Consider the following 20,545-nt stretch of genomic DNA (forward strand, 5'->3'; position numbering starts at 1 on the left):
TCTTGAAAAGGGCCGATTTTACTTGGTTGAATCCCGCTCTTCTTTTGGCCAGGTCCTGGTAGATGCGCAGCATGCTGTTCTCCAACTTGCAGCTCCATGTCTGCTTGTCCCACCGCAAAATCTGTTCCTTATCCAGGAACCGGTGCATTTGCACCACCATCGCCCTCGGCGGCTTGTTCACAAGCGGTGTACTCGCAAGTGTTCTGTGCACTCTATCCACTTCCAAGGGTCGAGCAAACGCCCCATCGGCCATTAACTTCTCGAGCATATTCGCCACATAGGCACTTGCATCCGTTCTTTCGCAGCCCTTAGGGAGGCCGACGATCCTCAAGTTCTGTCGACGGGACCTGTTCTCCAGGTCCTCCACCTTCTCCTGCAGCCTTTTCTGCTGACCTCTCATCAGTTCCACCTGTAACTCCAGCGCAGTTAGGTGTTCCTCATGCTCAACCACCTTCTCCTCAACCTTTTGGATCGCCAGACCTTGGGCTTCCAGCCCCTGCTCCACCCGGTCGATCGATGCCTTGATCGGGTCTAGACCTTCCTCCTTTTGCTTGGCGAAACCCTCCAGTATAACCACCAGCTGCTCCATTGACCACTGGGCCGCTGAGCCAGTACCCTGCACCTCCGCCATGTTTTTATGTGCTGTGGTTTTTACACGTGCCATAGCTACTCGAGTTTTCCTTCTTATCTGGTCCACATCTCCATATACTGGTGTGGGATTCCTCCTCACTGTCCCACTCACTCCTGATTTTTCAAATAAATTTTGCTAAATTGCCCCTTAATTGGAAAAATGAATTGGGTACACTAAATTTATTTTTAAAAAGGTCCAAAAGGTCCGTCACAAGCGGGAGCTACCAAATGTGCGACCTTAGGGCTTCACAGCTCCAGGGTCCCAGGTTCGATTCCGGCTTGGGTCACTGTCTGTGCGGAGTCGGCACATCCTCCCCGTGTGTGCGTGGGTTTCCTCCGGGTGCTCCGGTTTCCTCCCACAGTCCAAAGATGGGCAGGTTAGGAGGATTGGCCATGATAAATTGCCCTCAGTGTCCAAAATTGCCCTTAGTGTTGGGTGAGGTTACTGGGTTATGGGGATAGGGTGGAGGTGTTGACCTTGGGTAGGGTGCTCTTTCCAAGAGCTGGTGCAGACTCGATGGGCTGAATGGCCTCCTTCTACACTGTAAATTCTATGAATTGTATGAATTCTACTCCATGGCCGCCACCGGAAGTCTACACTTGACATTTTAAACATTATTGGTCCATGGCTTCTTCTATTCAAAGGGAAAATAGATAAATGTTGTGGAGCCGCAGCCAAATGCACAACAATACCCTTCACTTTGACTTGTTACTTACAGTGAATAATCATTACTCATTGATGCACGATCAATTGAACAAAAGACTAGAGTTGGATCAACTGAGGCTTTATTGCTCTAAGATGTGTGGCCTCCCACAGCAGCTGGCGAAATGGCTGCTGAATGGAGGATGCGCATATTTATACTCCGCCTACTGGGCGGAGCCAGCAGGCAGGGACTACCGGCGAACCTGTAGTACAGGTCCTACCTTACATCACCTAATACAGGTGCAACAGTGGTTTATCACATTCACCCCCTGTTAGAATTGAGTCCAGCGGGGGTGGTGGAGAACTATATACAGCAATGAATTTATATTTACAGTATTTGATCAGAAAAAAAAAATGTCTTTTGAAGTCCCGTGCCAGTTAGAGATTTAACCGGTCTGGTGCCTTGATGTTCCGCTGGGAGCGACGTAGCGGTGGCGGCGATGTCGATGCTGGTCTGATGTTCGGTGACTCCAGGAGCATGCCAAAATACTCTTCATCCTCGGGTGTGGGCAGGGGAAGGACGGATGGTCCTGGTGGGGCTAATGCTGGGAGCGTCAGGGAAGGAGAGGGTGGCGCCAGGCCGGAGAGGTGTGTGTGTGTGGAACCTGCTGGTGCCAGGTCCCTGAGGGAGACAGTATCTTGGCGGCCGTCGGGGTACGCCACGTAGACATACTGGGGGTTGGCATGGAGCAATTGCACCCTTTCCACCAACGGGTCCGCCTTGTGGAGGCGGACGTGCCTACGGAGCAGGACCGGTCCTGGAGCTGCGAGCCAAGTCAGGAGCGACACCCCGGATGTGGACTTCCTGGGGAAGGTAAAGAGACGTTCATGGGGTGTGCTGTTAGTAGCGGTGCACAGCAGTGACCGAATGGAGTGGAGTGCATCAGGGAGGACCGCCTGCCAGCGAGAAACTGGGAGGTTCCCGGACCGTAGGGCAAATTGGATGGCCCTCCATACCGTTCTCCCTCTCTACTTGTCCGTTTCCTCGGGGGTTATAGCTGGTCGTCCTGCTGAAGGCGATACCCCTGCTGAGCAGAAACTGACACAGCTCATCGCTCATGAAGGAGGATCCCCTGTCACTGTGGATCTAGGCGGGGAAACCGAACAGAGCGAAGATAGTGTTTAGTGCTTTGATGACGGTGGCAGACGTCATGTCGGGGCATGGGATGGCGAAGGGGAACCTGGAGTACTCATCGACCACACTGAGAATATACGTGTTTTGGTCGGTAGAGGGGAGGGGCCTTTTGAAATCCACGCTGAAGTGTTCAAAGGGGCGGGAGGCCTTAACCAGACGCGCACGGTCCGGCCGGTAGTCGTGCAGCTTGCACACCGCACAGACCTGGCAGTCCCAAGTGATTGTCTGTGCTTCCTCGACGGAGTAGGGCAGGTTGCGGGCCTTTATGAAATGGTACAAACATGTGACTCCCGGGTGACAAAGGCTGTCGTGCAGGGTCCAGAGTCGGTCTTCTTGTGCGCTGGCACATGTACCTCAGGATAGGGCATCTGGGGGCTCGTTGAGCTTACCGGGGCGATACAAAATCTCGTAATTATAGATGGAGAGCTCAATCCTCCACCGCAAGATTTTATCGTTTTTGACCTTGCCCCGCTGTGTGTTATTGAACATGAAGGCTACCGACCGTTGGTCAGTGAGGAGAGTGAATCTCCTACCGGCCAGGTAGTGTCTCCAATGCCGCACAGCTTCAACGATAGCTTGGGCCTCTTTTCTGACGGATGTGTGCCGGATTTCTGAGGCATGAAGAGTGCGGGAAAAGAATGCTAGGGGTCTACCTGCCTGATTGAGAGTGGCGGCTAGGGCGACGTCCGATGCGTCGTTCTCTACTTGAAAGGGCAGTGTCTCGTCTACTGCGTGCATCCCGGCGTTGGCGATATCGGCTCTGATACGGGAGAAGGCCTGCTGTGCCTCGGCCGTCAGGGGAAAATGGGTGGACTGAATGAGTGGGCGGGCCTTGCCCGCATAGTTTGGGATCCACTGGGCATAGTACGAGAAGAACCCCAGGCAGCGTTTGAGGGCCTTGGGGCAGTGGGGGAGGGGAAGCTCCATGAGGGGGCGCATGCGGTCGGGATCGGGCGCCACATAGCCGAGAATGGCTAAACGGGTCGTGCTAAACACGCACTTCTCCTTGTTGTGAGTGAGGTTGAGGAGAGTGGCGGTGTGGTAAAATTTAGCAAGGTTGGCATCGTTGTCCTGCTGGTCATGGCCGCAGATGGTGACGTTGTCTAGGAAGGTGGCCCGCAAACCGTACCGGTTGAGCATTCGGTCCATCTCCCTTTGGAAGACCGAGACCCCGTTAGTGACGGCGAAGGGAACCCTGTCGAAATGATAGGAGACGACCGTCCGCCTCGAAAGCGGTGTATGAACGGTCTTATTTACGAACGGGGAGCTGGTGGTAGGCAGATTTGAGGTCGACCGTTGAAAAGACCCAGTACTGTACAATCTGATTGACCATATCAGATATGCGTGTGAGGGGGTATGCGTCGAGCTGCGTGTACCGATTGATGGTCTGGCTGTAGTCCACGACCATTCTGTGTTTCTCCCCAGTTTTAACAACTACCACTTGGGCTCTCCAGGGGCTGTTGCTGGCCTCGATAATGCCCTCCCGAAGGAGCCGCTGGACCTCGGATCTAATGAATGTCCTGTCCTGGGTGTTGTACCGTCTGCTCCTGGTGGCGACGGGTTTGCAATCCGGGGTTAGATTGGCGAAGAGGGAAGGCGGATCGACCTTTAGGGTCGCGAGGCCGCACACAGAGAGGGGTGGTAGGGCCCTGCCGAATTTGAGGGTTAGGCTCTGGAGGTTACACTGGAAGTCCAGGCCGAGTAGTAGGGCAGCGCAGAGGTTAGGGAGGACGTAGAGGTGGAAGCCACTGAATTCTACGCCCTGGACCGTGAGTGTGACCGTGCAGAACCACCTGATCGCGACGGAATGAGATCCGGAGACCAGGGAACTTCTTTGGTTGGCAGGGTGTACCCCGAGGGAGCAGCGCCTTACTGTATTCGGGTGTATGAAGCTTTCGGTGCTCCCAGAGTCCAGCAGGCAAGAGGTCACGTGGTCGTTGATTTTCACACTGGTCGATGCGGTGGCCAGGTTGTGCGGACGAGACTGGTCAATCGTCACTGAGGCGAGTCGTGGTCGGTCGTCGCTGATGTCGGATGATGGGGTCCTTGAGGGGCCCAGGTCCGGGAATGCTGTCGGTGTCCATGTCCCGCGAGGGAGACAAGATGGCGGCACCTGAAGATCCTGCGGGGGAAAAAATGTCGGCGTCCAAGGGCCGCACATTGCGGGGGTTGGACAAGATGGCAGCGCCCATGGGCCACAGGTGGACTGAGGGGGAGAAGATGGCGGCACCCATTGGTCGCGCGTGGTCCGGGGAGATGAAGATGGCGGCGCCCATTGTGTGTAGGCTAGGGGGGTGGGGGCGATAGCGGCGACTGCACGGGCCTGGCACACTGCGGCGAAGTGCCCCTTTTTGCCGCAAGCCTTGCAAAGGGCATCGCAGGCCGGGCAGCATTGGCGAGGGTGATTCTGCTGGCCGCAGAAGTAACATCGGGGACCACCTGGGTGTGCGGGCTGGCATGTGGCGCAGGCGTACTGGCTGGGTAAGTCCCCCGCTGGGACGGCCGTCTGTGGGGTCCACGAGGGGTAGGAGGGGTGGGCCGCGCAGCTGGTCTGGTAGGCCTGAATGTTACGTGAGGCAACTGTCATGAGAGCGCTAGCTTCTTTGTTTCAGCTAGGTCGAGCGTGCCCCCTTCTAACAGTCTTTGGCTTATGAGGTCCGACCCAATCCCTGTTACGAACACGTCCCGCATAAGAAAGTTGGAATGTTCAGTGGCCGCAATGGCCCGACAGTCACAGTCCCGAACGAGTGGGATTAGGGCCCGCCAGGAGTCTTCTATGGACTCACCAGGGAGTTGAGAGCGAGTGGCGAGTACGTGCCTGGCGAAGAGCGTGTTCGTTTTCTGTGCATAGTTTTCTTTGAGAAGCGCCATGGCGTCGGCGTAGTTCGGGGCGTCCTGGATCAGCGGAAACATGTTGGAGCTCAACCTTGAGTACAGGATCTGTATCTTCAGAGCCTCCGGAACAGGGGTGGTCGCTGAGTTGATGTACGCCTCGAAGCAAGCTAGCCAGTGATTAAAGTCCTTGTTGCGTCGCTTGATTGCAGATCGAGCTGCAGGCGATCTGGTTTGATTCGGAGGTCCATCTTTTAGAAACTCTCAGAACAATAAATTGATGCACGATCAATTGAACAAAAGACTAGACTTGGATGCAACTGAGGCTTTATTGCTCTAAGATGTTTGGCCTCCCACAGCAGCTGGCAAAATGGCTGCTGAATGGAGGACACGCATATTTATACTCCACCTACTGGGCGGAGCCAGCAGGCAGGGACTACCGGCGAACCTGTAGTACAGGTCCTACCTTATATCACCTAATACAGGTTCAACAGTGGTTTACCACACTCATGCCCAACCCTTTTCATAAATTTTCACGAGCTTTGACCGGGTGTCATCGGACTCGAAGCGTGAGCTCTTTTCTCTCCTTGCAGATGCTGCCAGACCTGCTGAGATTTTCCAGCATTTTCTCTTTCATTCCAACCCTTTTCAGTTTGCAGCTTTTTCTAATGGAGATCCTTTCACTCCAGTTGTATGTTTAATGTAATTTCCTTCCCCGCATCTGGTGGCGCTTAAGGCAAACTTTCATCTGTTCCCACAACAAGGTTTTTCCTGTAACAGGTCGCTGGTCTGTCACCAGAGGCCAACAGCTTGAGGAGTGCCACGCTGCATCAAGCACGGCTGACCAAGAGTCTCTCCGATCTTACCGCCAGCCATTGATGTGTTGAAAGGATTTGCAGATTGACACTCAACCTGTTTGGCCCCATTAGGAATGCATCTTCCTTGGTCATCAAGTCCTGGGGCGGGACTCTGACTCAGAGGCAGGGACACTGCACTGCCCCACAAGACCTCCTCTATGTTTGATGTACCCTCATTAAATACCTATCGTTACCTCGATGTCTATATTGAAACCTATTTGTCATTCTTTGATGTTTCTAATTATTTAATGCCGACCTGTTTGAATGATATTCATTTGTTTTATCTTCAACAACCAGTCACAGGTCTCAGTATCATTAACAAAAGTGAGAAGCAGGAGAATTCTGCATATCATTGTATGAACAAGCAACCCAATACAGGAAGCTTGGTTCTGCATGGCACGGTTTTGGGTTTGACTTAACGGTGCTTAGTATTGATTACCAATTAGGCATGACTGAATCTGTATTAATGGTGAAAAATCCAGTTCAGAGGGGCCAACCTTCCATATTGGGATAGCGACAGAAACAATTCAAATGCTATAGCATCTCTGTGTCCCACCCCCGAATGAAGAAGGAATTGGACTCCTTGAACATACTCCAAAAATATTGCCTGGTTTAGGACCCAAATCAGAAATGTGTTTACCCTGAACACAGCAGGTATCCAGGTCTGGTATTTGGCTGCATACAGCCTAACACCTGGCACTTTAAAAGTAAGTTTTAAAAAAATACTTACCTCAATGTGGAACCGGAAGATCATCCAAGCCTCACATTAAAACAACAGGCTACTGCCAGTCAGCTCAGTCTGAATTGCCTCCCACAACCTCCCCTTTTCTCGACTAAGATTAGGCTCTCAACTGTCAGCCCAGCCAGTTGATCTTACTTTCACTCAAATAATGGTGTGTTCAAGTTGATTCCAACATTCTGTGTTGAGCTTTAACACCTTGGCAGCTTGAGACAGTCAGTATTTTGGGAAGGATTTTCCAGCCACCTCTCACATGCATGTTTTTCAGTGGCAGAGGCGGCTAGGAATAGTCTGCCAGGGGAATCTTCCACTCCCGCTGAATCAACGGCATTTTACATGGCTTGCCCGCCCCGCTACCGGGAGACCTGCCTTTTGTTTCTGAATGACCCATTCAACTTGAATTTACCTTTTTGGATTGGTTTCAGGAAAGGGCGTTGTAGCGCACAAAGCACATTCACGTCAGTCTAGAATGTTCACTTTGTTCCCCCTTGAGTCAGGGGAGTGGTTTCAACCCATAAAAGATGTAAGGTCAACCTTGAGCATTTTCCCACCATTTGTGCCCATTTTTTAAATATAAAAAGCGGCTTGAAGTTTAGAATAGGGCATGCTGGAACTGGACATGAGAACATATGCGATTAAAGACCTTGCAAATGATGCAAACGTCCTGGTGTCACAATCTGTGGTCAACATGTGTCAAGCAAATTATTATGTAAACATTTTGCATTCAGTTTTGTAATGTCAACTGCCACAATGTTGCTGTAGGCAAATAGAAAATTACTTTCTAAAGTATTTTTCAATTTTGTTGTCATTTTCTATGTATTAAAAGTTATCGTTATAAACTGACCTAAGCAACAGCACCATGCTGGTATAATAGCTATTATCTCCATACACGTATTATGTACATGTATTATGCACAAAAAGGTTTTCTATTGTCACTTTTACATTCCATTTTTGTGCCAATTTCTTCGCCGTTTGAAATTCTTACATTAACCTATTTACCTATGAATGTGATCACACCCTACTGACAGTAGTGGCATTGTGGTGTCCTAGTTTTATATATTCCAGCTCTTCAGTCTCTACCACAGGGAAATATTGCTGTTTGGCCTTGACTCCCTATCAAATATATGAGACAAGGACCATCGTTTGGGGGAATATGTTGGATAAACATTTGAAGTACAGGAAGACACAAACTTATGAAAAAAATGAGGGCAATGGGATTACGTTTGGACTTCACCAAGAAAGAACTAGCAGGGACAGGATAGGAAAAATAAATAATCTGTGTTGTAAAAATATATGGTTCATTATGGAGATTATGGGGAAGTAATAACAAAAGGAGTGATGCAATCTAACGAACGGCTCTCATAGCTCAAAACTACCAAATGAACCCTAGGGTGGAACGTCTGACATGAACATCCATTTACCATCTACGAAATGTTGAAAATCTGTTATCATTGTGTTGTGAGCACGTTGAACAATGAAAAGGTAGTAGACGTTGTGAAAGGGCAAGTGGACTGTTAGTGACATAGAACTCGCATATCTATGACATCATCGGATGGGTACTATGGCAACATTAGACCTATCAACCGACATGGAGGGAAAACACTCGACTAAGGGAGACAATCCTCATTCAGGTGATCAGAAGATCTACTCTAAAAGTTTACAAATTCAGTTATATTTCTAATTTCCACTTATTCAAAACCTCATGTATTTACACTTTTTATATGAAAAAAATATGGAGTATAAGGAGCAGGTTTAATCCATTTTCAATATATGACAGTTATCCCATTGGGAAACACACTCACCTCTGAATCAGATCACTCGTGGGTTCAAACTCCACATCAGGGTTGGAGCACAAAATCTAAGCTAACGCTTCAGTGCAATACTGAGGGAGTGCTGCACTGCTGGAGGTGCCACCTTTCAGACAACATGTTAAATGGAGGCCTCCTGCACTTAAACTAGTGGATAGAAAAGTCCCACAGCATTCAGTGAGGAAGAGCTGATGGGTTCCCCTGCTACACGCCAATATTAATCCCTCAACCAACACTGCCAAAACAATGGTCATTTTGGTCTGCTCTGTGGGATCCTGCTGTGCGTAATTGGCTGCCGCAGTTGTCTTGACAACCTTGAAAGCAATTCATTGGCTGTGAAGCAGTTTTGAAAATGCTGAGAATGTGAAAGGTGCCAGATGAAAGCAAGTTATTTTGTTCTGTTTGACCCCAGAATCTGAGGTCATGTTTGAACCCCACCAACCAGGTTTCCACCCCTGCCATAGCATTGAAACAGCATATGTCAAAGTCACAAATGGCATCCAATGTGACTGTGACACTGGTGAATTATTCCTCCTCATCTTCCTCGACCTGTTTGCTGTCTTTGATAGGGTTGAACACACCATCCTAATGAGACTGCCCTCACTTGGTTCAATTCTAAGATACCTGGTCGCAACCTTGGCATTCTACGTAGCCGTAAGCTCATTTCCTAACCACATGTCCACTCTATCACACAGAACGTCCTACTTCCACCTCCTAACATTCCTCCTTCCACTGGGCCTTATTTCATCTGCTGCTTGAACTCTCATCCATGCTTTTCTTGCCTCTCAGACACAACTACAGAATTCCAATGATTTCCCATCTTGTAGCCTCTGTAAATTTGGGCTCAGCGAAAACACTGTTGCCCACACCCTAATTTGCATCAAATCCTGTTCATCCATAATACCCGCTCTCACTGAACTATATTGATGCAGTGCCAGTCCAGAAGCTAATGTTAAAGGAGTCAGGAGGTGAGTTACTCATCACAGAATACCTACTTGCCACAGTATTTATGTGGCTGGCCCAGTTTCTGGCTAATGGTAAACACCCAGGATGTTGATGATTTGGGATTTAGTGATAGTAATGCCAGTGAATTGTCAAGGGGAGATGATTCTATCTTGTTGGTGATGGTCGTGCCAGGCAATTGTGTGGTGCAAATGTTACTTGTCATTTGTCAGCCCAAACCTGAATGTGGTCCAGATCATACCTCACGTGGGCACAGACTGCTTCAGCATCTGAGAAGCTCTGAATGAACACTATGCAATGATCAGAAATCATCCCCACTTCTGGCTTACAATGGAGGGAAGGTCATTAATGAGGAAGCTGAAGATAATCGGACCTAACACATTGGCCCTGAATCTCCTGCAGTGATGTCCTGGGGCTGGGATAATGGGCCTTCATAAACACAACCATTTTTTGTTTCTGGAGTGAATCGATTTGACTGAAGGCTGACTGCCAGCTGTGCTAGTGAGAACCTCCGAGGAGTTAGAGATGGAATTGTCCACCAGCATTCACACACTGCAGAGCTTTGATCTGATCTGGTTAAGGGATCACATAGCTTAATGGTAAAAACTGGGTGGCATGGACTGGTTGGGCCGAAGGGCCTGTTTCCATGCTGTAAACTTCTATGATTCTATGATTCTACATAGCTCTGTCTATCATTATGCTGCCAGTCCTAGTATCACCAATCTGCCGCCTCATTTTTCAGTATGCCTAGTGTTGGTCCTGCCATGCTCTTTACATTCTTCACTGAACCAGAAAGGCCCCAACTTGACGATAATGGTACTGTGAGGGTTATGCCAGGCCATCAGGCCAAGAGATTGTGGTTGGCTGCATTTCTTCCCTGTCTGATGGCCCTCAGTGCCTCATGGTTACCCAGTTCTGAGCTGCTAGATCTGTCTGGGCCTCCCATGTAGCACAGTGGTAATGCCACACAACATGATTCAGGGTACAGTGTGAAGACAGGGCATAGTCTCCAAAAAAGATTGTGCTGTGGGTCACTCCTACCAACACTGTCATTGCCAGGCGCAGCTGTGACAGGTAGATTGGTGAAGATGAGGTTAGGTAGATTGTTTTCCCTCTCGTTGGTTCTTCCACTGCCTTCCACTGCCCAGTCTGACAGTTATGTCCTTCAGAATGCAGCCAGATTGGACAGTAGTAGTGTTATGGAGTCACTCTTGGTGATGGACATTGAAGTTTCCCCATCCAGAGGACATTGTCTTGGGAGTCCTAGTCCAGGATTCTCTAAAGGTAAACTTGCAGGTTGAGTCCGTAATTAAGAAAGCAAATGCAATGTTTTCATTTATCTCAAGAGGCTTGGAATATAAAAGCAGGGATGTACTTCTGAAGCTTTATAAAGCATTAGTTAGGCCCCATTTAGAATACTGTGAGCAATTTTGGGCCCCACACCTCAGGAAGGACATACTGGCACTGGAGTGGGTCCAGCGGAGATTCACACGGACGATCCCAGGAATGGTAGGCCTAACATACGATGAACGTCTGAGGATCCTGGGATTATATTCATTGGAGTTTAGGAGGTTGAGGGGAGATCTAATAGAAACTTACAAGATAATGAATGGCTTAGATAGGGTGGACGTAGGGAAGTTGTTTCCATTAGCAGGGGAGACTAGGACCCGGGGGCACAGCCTTAGAATAAAAGGGTGTCACTTTAGAACAGAGATGAGGAGAAATTTCTTCAACCAGAGAGTGGTGGGTCTGTGGAATTCATTGCCACAGAGGGCGGTGGAGGCCGGGACGTTGAGTGTCTTTAAGACAGAAGTTGATAAATTCTTGATTTCTCGAGGAATTAAGGGCTATGGAGAGAGAGCGGGTAAATGGAGTTGAAATCAGCCATGATTGAATGGTGGAGTGGACTTGATGGGCCGAATGGCCTTACTTCCGCTCCTATGTCTTTTGGTCTTATGGTCTTATGTTCTTTCCACCCTCAGTGTTTCTTCCAAGTGGTATTAAACATGGAGCAGCACTAATTAATTCAGCTGACGAACTATGGTAGATTAATCAACAGGTGGTCTCTTTGCCCATGTTTGACCTGATGCCATGAAGCTTTATGGGTTCTGGAATTAAATGTTTAGGACTCCTATTCTGCCCTTTTTGAACTGTACACCAATGTGCCGCCACCTCTATTGGTTCTGTAATACCGGTGGGAAGGACATACCCAGGGATGGTGATGAATTAGTCTGTGCTGTTAGCTGTAAGATATGATTCAGTGACTGTGACAAGGCACCTCTACTCCGTTGGGAAATCCATGGGTGCGAGTGGACTGCCGGTGAAGCGGAGGATCCTGATGATGGAGATTTCAGCCTGTAACTTTATTTTGTTTTATAAAACTGAAGGAACAGAGTCACAGGATCACTAATTAGTTTCAAAACCAATTTAAAAAAAAATTAAACATGAAAAAATTGGATTATCATACAAAACATCTTAACTCGCCCCTTCGTTTAACAAGTACACTCAGGTTTTAGGATTAACACAGATTACAAAGTGCATCTTAATCTACAATGGTCTCATTAGCGCAAAGTTGCTTTTAAGCACACAAGATGATTGTGGGCAAATACACTCTCCACTCTGAATCCCAAGTGAATGTTTGTGGATATCTCCTTGGAATCACCCCAGGTGATTGTCATGTGAGAGTTTCCAAACTCCACTCCCAAAAACACTCTTTAAAATCTTCTCTCATAATAATGCTTTCTCTTAGTGGTTTGCATTTCAAAATCCAGACCAGGTTTTCTAAATGACACGTTTGCACAAAGCTTCTGCTCCACTTTTTAAAAAAATTTCAATAAATGTAAAGTACGCAATGCTTTTTTACAATGAAGGGGCAATTTAGTGTGGTCAATTCACCCACCCTGCACATCGTTTTGGGTTGTGGGGATGAGACCCACACAGACACAGGGAGAATGTGCAAACTCCACATGGACAGTGACCCGGGGCCAGGATCAGACCCGGGTCTTCGGTGCTGTGAGACAGCAGCGCGAACCACTGCGGCACCGTGCTGCCCCCTGCCCCCCCCTCTCCACCTTTAACAGTGAATCCAGTCTAGTATTTTACACCAACTCCTTTAGGATTTTTTTGTATTGTCTGCTGTGTAAACTGCTCACAATTGCTTTAACTCTCAATTCCCAGACTGTATTAAAATGGCATCATCTACCTCTGAAGTCTGCTGTCCCACTTTAATTCTAGTTACTGTGATTGTCTCTTTAGCGAAGAACGTTTTGTTTATTCTTCCCTGAATTCTTCTGAACAAAACCTTGGTCTCTGTTCTCTCAACTTCAGGTGTCTTAAATGTTATTTTTGTCCCAATTCCCTGGTTATCTGGACTGTAACTTATACTTTAGGAACGCTGCCGCTTTGCAGTTCCTGTCCTGTCCAGCCTTTCTTCTGGCAGAGTTGAGAGATGTTCACTCCGCGAGATCCTGTTTCCAACTGCAATCAAATTGGCTAAACTAAAACTTAAAAGCTTCTCTGCCTTACAAGGTCCCGGTTGCTAAGCAACTACTGCTGGTTGTAGCCCTCTCTAAGCACAATAGAAACGAAAACACAGTTGGGACCCAGCCAACCTGCATACATGCAAACGTTTGTCCAGCATGACTCTAACTCTAGGTTTTACCCTTCCAGGCACAGAAACTTAAATTAAACCCACTTAAAACTATGCCTTATTTCTAATGTTTACCAATACAGATATAAATCCTTTAACACTATCTTTGTTTTCCAAACATTAAAGCGCTTGTTCAAACTGGACACTACATAAATGTTGTTTATAGCGCTTGTTCAAGCTGGGCGCTAATAAATGTTGCTTATAGCGCTTGTTCAAGCTGGGCGCTACTAAATGTTGTTTATCACACTTGTTCAACCAGATGCTACATAAATGTTGTTTACAGTGTTTGTTCAAGTTGGGCGTTACATAAATGTTGTTTATAGCGGGTGTTCAAACTGGGCACTACATAAATGTTGATTATAGCGCTTGTTCAAACTGGGCACTACATAAATGTTGTTTATAGCGCTTATTCAAGCTGGGCACTACATAAATGTTGTTTATAGCGCTTATTCAAGCTGGGCACTACATAAATGTTGTTTATAACGCTTGTTCAAGCTGGGCGCTACATAAATGTTGTTTATAACACTTGTTCAAGCCGGGCACTGCAAAAATGTAGTTTTTAAACATCTTTATTGTCACAAGGAGGCTTATATTAACACTGCAATGAAGTTACTGTAAAAAGCCCCTAGTCACCACATTCCGGCACCTGTTCGGGGCGCTTGTTCAAGCTGGGCACTACATAAATGTTGTTTATCGCGCTTGTTCAAGCTGGGCACTACATAAAGAAATGAAAATGAAAATCGCTTATTGTCACAAGTAGGCTTCAAATGAAGTTACTGTGAAATGCCCCTAGTCGCCACATTCCGGCGCCTGTTCGGGGAGGCTGGTATGGGAATTGAACTGTGCTGCTGGCCTACTTTCAAAATTTAGCCCTGTGCTAAACGAGCCCCTGGTGCTGTTGCAGCTACTGTAAATGTTGTTTACAGTGCTTGTTCAAGCTGGGCGCTACATAAATGTTGTTTACAGTGCTTATTCAAGCTGGGGCGTTACATAAATGTTGTTTATAGCGCTTGTTCAAACTGGGCGCTATAAGTGTTGCTTGTAGAGTTTGTTGAAGCTGGATGCTACATAAATGTTGTTTATAGCGTCTGTTCAATCCAGGCGCTAAACAAACGAAACTGTTTATCACGCTTGTTCAATCTAGGCGTCATGTAAATTAAATTGTTGAGTCAGTACAGTGCATGATACAGACTATATTTATACTGGGGAGGGTCATCAAATATAGGCGCAGCGTCCACCGAACTAAATATTAATGTGAATGACTGGGAATCTACCGGTGATAGTCCGCAGCAAAAGGAATTATAGCCTGAAGCGGGGAGAGTTCACACCAGCCTCCTCCCGTTTAAGCTGCACGTTTACAACACAACGTGCGCACTAAGCAAGCCTGGACTGTGATAACCACACACACGTCAAACAGGCAACTGGTGATTATCCTGACCTAGTTTTTATCTTCACTGGGCTTTCTGTCTGTACTCGGGATTAATTGCTGGATACATTGTTGCAAACAGGTTTATTTTTTTTTTAAACATGTGTCGGTCAAAATGTATTGAAGCGGCCCTGGGAATTTGAACCTTTTCTAGTTGTGTTGATTTTCTTGCCTGTTATTTTGCTTCGGCACATCAAGTGAATTATTAACCAGTGTTGGCTTAGGCTGTTGGATCGGATTCGATCTGTAAATTGTGCGTGAGGGGCGGGGGTGGCAATGGCTGGGAAAGTTACAGTTAACTGTCATTTTGTTTGTGTGCGAGAGATAAAGATGTTGGACAAGTTTTTATTTAACAACGAGCATCATCATCATCATCCTCCTGTTTCAGACACTCGCCTTGGGAATCCATCGAGAGGTGTATTTGTTACCAGTTGCTGTGGGTGAAAACAAAACCGCACGTCGCCACATCGAAGTGATTTTACAAGACCCGTGTCCCCAGGTTGGTTAAAGTTGACGTTAACAAGCGAATGGCATTCGGTCACCGAAACTTTTCATGAGGTAAAATTGGCGTCAGAATCTGAGCGTCGTTTTCACTTCAAGTTGGTGGTTTTCATTGCATCGTTCGCTCGTGCATTTTATGAAGCGTGTTGTGAAAAAAAAATCTTGTTTTTTTCAATAGCGTGCTTTTGTTCATGTGTATTTTTTTAAAAAATTAATTATTATGACGCCATATGTCGTGTTTGTATTGTCCAATCGTTTAATGTGGGCAACATTCTTCTTCAAACCATTTGGATTGGCCTGTAACACAGTGGTTAGCACTGTTGCTTCTCAGCGCCAGGGTCCCAGGTTCGATTCCCTCTTGGGTCCCTGTCTGTGCAGTCTACACATTCTGCGTGGGTTTCCTCCGGGTGCTCCGGTTTCCTCCCACAAGTCCCAAAAGACGTGCTTGTTAGGTGAAGTGGATATTCTGAATTCTCCCCGAGTGTACCCTGTTGTGTTATGTAATTTGGAATAACACAAGCTGCCACTTGATGCAGTTTTGAGTAAATGATGCTCCAGACTTTGAAGCGAGTTCAATGTGTTTTATTGAACTATTAGCACAGTTCTCAATGAGTTCGACTCTCTGCTAATCTAAATGTAACTCAGTCTAACTGAACCAGCCTTGCTCTAAGCCACGTGCTGGGGTGAGATGCTGAGGATACACCCTGTCTCACTCTAGATGTTGGTCTGTGGAAAGAGGCGGGGTGTGAGTGCCTCATCCCTTTTATAGTGAGATACCACCCCTGAGTGTCCTGACTGCTCATTAGTCATGTCCTATTGCGATGCCCTCAATTTAGACTCAGGAGAGGAGTTTTGATAATACAAAGGTTTTGATAACCAGAAAACCAGACAGCTGCCGAGAAGTGTGCTCACTGCACGCTGCCTACTGAACGTAACCTTATATACAGCTTCCTGGGGGCGGAGCCAGAGGCAGAGTCCCCCAGGGTTCCAAACTCGGTGTTAAAGGGGCCCACGCATTAAAGGTACATATGTATACAGATATCATCCATCACATTCACCCCTTTTTTAAAAAACGCATAGTCCGTCGGGGGTGAAGTGGAATTACAAGTTTAGTCTTTTGGGTGGTCTGATTGCCCGTGTCGACCTTCTCAGCTCCGGTGGATACGGTCATCCTCGGTGGTGGTATATCCAGGAGCACGGTTGTCTGAGCCTTTGCCCGCGTTGGAGCAGGGGGGGTATCCGGGTGACTAGGGTGATTGGTGCCGGCGCCGGCTGGGGGGAGGGGGTCGCTATGGGGAGGGGCGCTGTCAGAGTTGACCGCTGGTGCGGGGAGGGGAGCGTCGGTGGAAGGGGGGGGCGTCGGTGGGCGAGCCAGCGGGTGCCAGGTCTCGCAGGGAAACGGTGTCCTGCCTGCCGTCGGTGTGCTCGACGTAGGCGTATTGAAGGTTTGCGTGTAATAGTTGGACCCTCTCGACCAGTGGATCTGTCTTATGGCTCCTCACGTGCCTCTGGAGTAGAACTGGTCCCGGAGTCATCAGCCAACGTGGAAGCGAGACCCCAGAGGTGAACTTCCTGGGGAAGACAAACAAACGGTTGTGAGGGGTCTCGTTCGTGGCCGTACAGAGGAGCGACCTAATGGAGTGTAGTGCATCGGGTAAGACCTCCTGCCAGCGAGCGATTGGGAGACTTCTTGACCGTAGGGCTAGAAGAACAGCCTTCCAAACTGTTGAGTTCTCCCTCTCCACCTGCCCGTGGGTTATAGCTGGTCGTTCTGCTCGAGGCGTTGCCCTTGTTGAGCAGACACTGACGGAGCTCATGGCTCATGAACGATGTACCCCAGTCGCTGTGGATATAAGCGGGGAAACCAAACAGGCTGAAGATGCTGTGCAGTGCCTTGATTACGGAGGCCGAGGTCATATCGGGGCAGGGGACAGCGAATGGGAAGCGGGAGAATTTGTCGATGACAGTCAGGATGTAGGTGTTGTGGTTGGTGGACGGGAGGGACCCTTTGAAGTCCACGCTTACTCGCTCAAAGTGCCCAGGAGCCTTCACCAGGCGAGCCTTGTCTGGTCGATAGAAGTGCGGTTTGCACTCCGCACAGATCTGGCAAGCCTTGGTCATGGCCTGACCTCCTCGGTGGAGTAAGGTAGGTTGCGGGACTTGATGACATGGGCAAGCAGGGTGACCCCCGGGTGGCAGAGGTCATCGTGGATGGCCCGCAGACGGTCTTTCTGCGCGTTGGTGCACGTGCCGCGGGACAGGGCATCTGGGGACTCGTTGAGCTTCCCCGGACGATATGTAATATCGGACGTGCAGGTGGAGAGTTCGATCCTCCACCTCAGAATTTTATCATTCTTTATTTTGCACCGTTGTGCGTTATCGAACATAAAGGCGACTGACCGTTGGTCGGTGACGAGGGCGAACCTCCTACCGGCTAGGTAGTGCCTGCAGTGCCGCACAGCCTCCACTGTGGCTTGTGCCTCCTTCTCGACTGCAGAGTGTCGAATTTCCGAGGCGGTGAGGGTTCGGGAGAAGAACGCTACTGGTGTGCCCGCCTGGTTGAGGGTAGCAACCAGGGCGATGTCTGATGCGTCGCCTTCTACCTGGAAGGGAATGGTTTCGTCCACCGCGTGCATGGCGGCCTTGATGATATTGGCCTTGATACAACTGAACGCCGACTGAGCCTCAGCCGTCAGGGGGAAAAACCGTGGTCTAATGAGTGGACGGGCTTTGTCCGCATATCTGGGGACCCACTGGGCATAATAGGAAACGAGCCCCATGCACCGGTTGAGTTCCTTGAGGCTACGGGGGAGGGGAAGTTCCTTAAGGGGGCGCATGCGGTCGGGGTCTGGCCCTAGGACCCCGTTTTCCACGGCGTAGCCGAGGATGGCTAGCCGGGTTGTGTGGAACACGCATTTCTCTTTATTGTATGTCAGATTGAGGGCCCGGGCAGTCTGGAGGAACTTCCTCAGGTTTTCGTCATGGTCCTGCTGGTCATGGCCGCAGATGGTGACGTTGTCCAAGTACAGGTATGTAGCCTGGAAGCCGTACTGGTCCACCATTTGATCCATTGCCCTTTTGAAAACTGAGACTCCGTTTTGTGACCCCGAAAGGGTCCCTGAGGAAGTGGAAGAGCCGACCGGCTGCTTCGAAGGCTGTATAGGGGCGGTCCTCTGGGCGGATAGGGAGTTGATGATCAGTCGACCGGCCGTGGAGAATACTCGATACAGGGCGATTTGGTTCACCATTTCTGCTATGCGGGGAAGTGTTGAGTTGCGTAAAGTTGAGTTGCGCATTGAGTTGCGTAAAGCGGTTTATGGTCTGGCTATAGTCCACCACCATACGTTGTTTTTCCCCGGAGCGGACTACCAGTATTTGTGCCCTCCAAGGGCTGTTGCTAGCCTCTATGACCCCTTTTAGTAGCCGCTGAACCTCTGACTTGATGAAAGTCATGTCTTGGGCACTGTACCGCCGACTCCTGGTCACGACGGGCTTACAGTCGTGGGTGAGATCGTGAAGAGGGGGGGGTGCAACCTTGAGTGTCGCCAGGCTACATACGTGAGCGGGGGCAGGGTTCCGCCGAACTTCAGGGTCAGGCTTCGGTGGCTGCACTGAAAGTCCAGACTGAGCAGCAGGGGGGGCGCAGAGGTGAGGGAGGACATAAAGTTTAAAACGGGCGTATTTGGCGCCTTGGATAGCGAGGTTTCCGACCAATACCCCGTGATTTGGACCCAGATGTGAGGGCGATAGTTTGGGAGTCGGGATAGGTGGGCAGGGAGCAGCATCTTACCATGTCTGGATGGATAGAACTCTCCGTGCTCCCGGAGTCAAAAAGGCAGGGGGTGTCGCGGCCGTTGATTTGAACCTGCATCATTGAGTTTCGCAGGTGCTTCGGCCGAGATTGATCGAGCGTGATCGCTCCTAGTTGTGGGCAGTCAGAATCCTTGGTTGAATCGGACTCGCAAAATGGCCGCCGCCGTCGGTCGCACGTTTTGGGTTTTGAAGATGGCCGCCCCATGACTCGCACGAGGCCGATGACGCGTCGGAAGTAGGCATGTCTGGCCGTGTTGCGGGGCCTGTGGTCCCGGGAGTTCGATTTTTGGGCCCGATGAGACTTTTGTTTCTGGCCTTTGGGCCCAGCCAAGCAGACCTTCGCGAAGTGCCCCTTCTTTCCGCATTCGCCGCAGATAGCGGAGCGGGCCGGGCAACGCTGGCGTGAGTGCTGGCCTTGCCCACAGAAATAGCATTGGGGGTCCCCGGTGTGAGCAGGTCGCCGCGCGGCGCAGGCCTGAAGCGTGGCCGAGTCTGGAGGGGATCGAGAGGGATTCGCAAAGTCCGCGGAGTATGTGCGGAGATTATGGTGGGCCGCTTCCAGGGAAGAGGCAAGCGTTACCGTGCCTTGGAGGTCCTTCGCTCCGTCTTCTAGGAGCCGCTGTCGGATGTATGTGGATCGGATACCGGACACGAAAGCATCACGAATATGTAAGTTCATGTGGACTTCTGCCATCACCTCTTTATGGTCGCAGTTCCTGGCGAGCGCGGTGAGTCTCTCCAAATATTAATCTAGCGTTTCCCCGGAGCGCTGGCGGCACGTCGAGAGCAAATGTCTGGCGTGTACCTCGTTTATCGGCTTTACGAAGCGCTTCTATATGATTTCGACCGCCGTTTCGTACGTCGTAGCTTTATTGATCACGGAGGATAGTCGATGGCCCACCCGGGCATGTAGTAAGCTCAGCTTGCGAGGTCCGTCAACTTCAGTCTCTGAGGAATTCAGATAACCGGAGCCAGTATTAAAAAATGTCAGTGGCTTCCGGCGACCGAGCGTCCAAATTGAGCTTCTCCGGCCTTAGACCGCTGTCCATCATGATGTAGTCTGGTTATTAAATTGAGATACCCTCAATTACGACTCAGGAGATGAGTTTGATAATACAAAGGCTTTAATAACCAGAAAACCAGACAGCTGCCGAGAAGTGTGCTCACTGCACGCTGCCTACTGAACGTAACCTTATATACAGCTTCCTGGGGGCAGAGCCCCCCAGGGTTCCAAACCCGGTCTTAAAGGGGCCTACTATTAAAGGTACATATGTATCCAGATATCATTCATCACACCTATTCTATGTGTTCATTAGCTGCATGTTTGCATATCATGACACACCCGAATAGGCACCAGAGTGTGGCGACTAAGGGATTTTCACAGCAATGTCATTGCCTACTTGTGACAATAATAAAGATTATAGATTATTATAATGGCTTCACTTTCTCAAGTGAGGTATGGAGACTCTGAGGTTAAACCACCACCAGT

General features: G+C 49.2%; 1 protein-coding gene across 7 annotated transcripts in view; it reads left to right on the forward strand.

Annotated features, from left to right (window-relative positions):
- The first annotated feature begins 14,656 nt into the window (after positions 1–14,656).
- Positions 14,657–20,545, forward strand: part of LOC140386412 (E3 ubiquitin-protein ligase MARCHF3) — a 48,510-nt gene continuing 42,621 nt past the window's right edge. For 2 of the 7 annotated variants that reach the window (XM_072468736.1, XM_072468732.1), the window contains exon 1: positions 15,065–15,241. The gene's annotated coding sequence lies outside the window, so the exon portion shown is untranslated. The other 5 variants (XM_072468734.1, XM_072468739.1, XM_072468735.1 and 2 more) reach the window with 5 other exon arrangements.

Source organism: Scyliorhinus torazame, chromosome 12, assembly GCF_047496885.1.
Source record: "Scyliorhinus torazame isolate Kashiwa2021f chromosome 12, sScyTor2.1, whole genome shotgun sequence".
Lineage (NCBI taxonomy): Eukaryota > Metazoa > Chordata > Chondrichthyes > Carcharhiniformes > Scyliorhinidae > Scyliorhinus > Scyliorhinus torazame.